Source organism: Pelmatolapia mariae, linkage group LG6 (assembly GCF_036321145.2).
Source record: "Pelmatolapia mariae isolate MD_Pm_ZW linkage group LG6, Pm_UMD_F_2, whole genome shotgun sequence".
NCBI lineage: Eukaryota > Metazoa > Chordata > Actinopteri > Cichliformes > Cichlidae > Pelmatolapia > Pelmatolapia mariae.
This window is the reverse complement of record NC_086232.1, coordinates 22228368-22231753: the sequence shown is the minus strand read 5'-3', so window position 1 is coordinate 22231753 and position 3386 is coordinate 22228368. Positions and strand designations below refer to the sequence as shown.

Here is a 3386-nt window from a genome sequence, read left to right as displayed (position 1 = left end):
TGTCTCAATTTATTTCCCAATGTGTTTTCTCATTTTGAAAAATGAAGATGGAAGATCTCGTAATAACTGCAATGTCCCAACAGCACAGTATGCTAATAGGATTAAACACACTCCTGTAACTGTATAAAAGGAAAGCTCCTAATTCAGGACAACATTGTCATCTTTCAGACAGTCTGCTGAGGTTGTGAAGACCTGCTGGTAACTTATCATTCTTTCACTGTTTCTGTGCTTTCAGTATAATGTTGGTAGGATGATGAGTCTACTTTTGTTTTAGAATAGACACTCATCTGCGTTACTGATATTTGTTCATCAGGTGAAATCCCTGAAACCATGATCAAGGTTGTGTTTCTGTTCGGATGCCTGCTGAGCCTGGCTCTGGCAAATCCTGTAAGTGTCTGAGTGTTGAAGACTGCATCAGTTTTGTCCCTTGTAGTGTAAGAGTGTATAATGTACTGTGATATTCAGTTAACACATTCAAAATGCTTCATTTGTATAGGCTTTTGGACATTTTGGTCACGGGCACAGACATTCTGGCTCTCATGAGAACCATGGTGTCACTACTGGGGTGAGGATATTATCTGTCTTCCAGAGTTCAGCAATTGAGACACTTGACTGCGTGCTATTGTTACATTACTAAAGGATCATTCTCTGTACTGCAGATTTGATAGCAAAATATTTCATTTTCTTACAGGCTACAACTACAACCGCCGCTACTACTAGCACTGCTGGTGCTACTACAACTGCTGCTGGAGCTACAACTACAACCGCAGCTACTACTACCACTGCTGGTGCTACCACCACTATCGATCCCAGGATCACCCAGTTACTCCAGCTCCTCAATAGCCTCCTGAACCCATAGTCTGCTACTGCTGGAACTACCATTATACTGTAGCTTCTACTGATGCAAAATAAAAATAAAAAATCAACAATATATGAAAACCTGTGTTAATTAAAACTGTGGATTTGGTTGCAGTGGAAAAACAGGAACTTCCCTGTCAATTATTTCTTTAAGTGTTAGGTAATTTCTGGCACTGAGGATGGACAGTTTTATTAATATGAAAAGCCATTAAAAAAAAAAAACCCTCTAAAAAGTTGAAAATCTACATATTGATTCACATTTTCTACAGCTGTCCAGTGGGCTGGATTCAAGTCTTTACTGGGCCGATTCTGTCCCCCCACACCTTATGTTTGACACCTCTGACTTAGAGCATGCAGCAAGACTACACTGTAAAATCTAATTAGTTCCCAGAACTCAAAAAAATTATGGAAACTCGTTGCCTCAAAAAAATTGAGTAAAGCTTAGCTCAAAATGACTAAATTAGGACAACTTATTTATTTTGAGTACTCTGTACAAGCTCATTTGTTCCCAGAACTCAAAAAAATTGGATCAAGTTTACGTAAGATGACCAAGTTAGGGCAACTTACTCATTTTGAGTACACTGTACAGCCTTGTTAGTTCCCAGAACTCAAAAAAATTATGGAAACTCGTTGCCTCAAAAAAACTAAGTAAAGCTTACTTAGGATGACTGTTAGGACAACTTATACATTGCAAGTCTGCAGTATTAAGAATAACTTGATATCTCTGACTGTGCAATACTAATTGTTTACCTACTGACAAACATTTCAAGTTCAACTAAATGAAAAAACAATTTGTGGTAACCTGAATATGATTAAAAATTATTAACAACAATTTTTGTAATTATGTTAAAATGAGCCCAACTTTTATTTTCAAACACAACAAAGTACAACAGCCAACATACTGGACACTGTTCTGCTGAACAACAAACAATTATATTGCCATCACTGTTATAATCTTACAATGAAACAAAGTCTCAGATGTAATTATTCTGAAAATAAGTTTAGGCCTACCACAAGTTTGTTTTGTACTTACATTACTTATATAATCAAAATAAAATATTTGTTATTCTGTCACAACTGCAGTCTCTAATTTAAACAACACATTTGTTTTCCATTCCAACACATGAGCTGGGATGTTGTAATATTTTAAGGATGGCTTGTTTCCAGTCCAGGCATTACTGCCTGAATGACTATCACGGAACGAGGTGATCCAAATGTAGGTGCAGAAGAAAGTCTTTAACTTCCCTTAAGTACAGTGGCAGTGGATGTGGGTTGGAGATGCAATGAGCTTGAACCTGCAGGCGACCATCTTCACTGACCACACCATCTGTGACGGAGGACTCATCTCTCCTGTTGTCCTGCAAGCAAACAATCATATTTTTTGGAACATGAACTTAATTGCTTTCTTAAAACATTTTTTTCTGCATTTGGTAAAAACAGACTCCAATTTATACAATCTCAGGCTCCCTCCCCACCGGAGAGGTGACATTCAATGTCCCAAATTGTCAGTCTGGATAGCCGTGACCACCACGCAACACACAATAATGTCATGAAAGCATCATTTTAAAAAGGGCTATGCAAACATGGGCAATAACTTTCATTCTAATGATGTGCAAAATGATTTTGGTCACAAAACAAATTTTGCTGTTCGAAAACTTGCAGACTTCACTATATACAGTGTAGACCCTCTAAACTAAGTTTGGGGGATGTGATCTTTCAAGAAATGCAGACCAAACTGTTGTTGTTTGTTTACTTACACATCATGTCTTGTAGAATTAACTGGAGTCACAGCAACAGCATAGTGCAGTCATATCTCAAGTCTAATAACAGAAGACAGGAAAAGATCAGTAAAGAAACAACTTCCCCAAACCAAAGCACAAACAAAACAATAAGTAAAACAGGCTGATCTAAAGTATGATTAAAGTTCAGCCTGATTAATATAAATGTCACTGACAGTTGCTAATATATTGGAAAACCAAAATACCACTGAGTTGATGTCTTTCTGTCCAACAACAGGAGTGCTGGTCCCGAGCCTCAAAGACAGTAAGAAGCAAGCAGAGGGAGAAAAAAACAGAACATTTTTTAGAAACTGATTTGATCCTTAATGGCTGTGCAATCATTGTAACATAGAGTTTGCTTATGTTGTTAAATAAAGGCTAGATTTAACATTAATAGATGCAACAGATGTTCAAAAGCTGCCACAAAGCATGAAAAAAAATGGACGTCTCCGAAAACATCGGAGCATTTTTCCAAATATGTGATGTCTTGATAAATCGAGCAGATATTTGAAATTTACACAGCTACATTCTCGCCTGAAAATATCTTAAAAGTTTATTTTGTGACCCAGAAAAAGTAAAAAGTTTTTCAGCGGGGCTCCTCCGCCATTGCCGGGCTTACAAGTACACACAGGCGCCGACAACCGTGGCCGACAAATGTGATCCTCCTTTTCCCCAGACTACCCTTTCTGGGTCACAAAATAACCTTTTAAGATATTTTCAGGCGAGAATGCAGCTGTGTAATGCTCAAAT

At 37.7% G+C, this 3386-nt stretch overlaps 1 long non-coding RNA gene across 1 annotated transcript; it reads right to left on the bottom strand.

The window, feature by feature from the left end:
• Nucleotides 1-2065: 2065 nt before the first annotated feature.
• Nucleotides 2066-2937, bottom strand: LOC134628796 (uncharacterized). The gene is made up of 3 exons (XR_010094018.1): nt 2843-2937; nt 2616-2678; nt 2066-2216 (listed from the first exon to the last, which is right to left on the bottom strand). It is a non-coding gene; the product is annotated as an uncharacterized LOC134628796 (long non-coding RNA).
• Nucleotides 2938-3386: the final 449 nt, after the last annotated feature.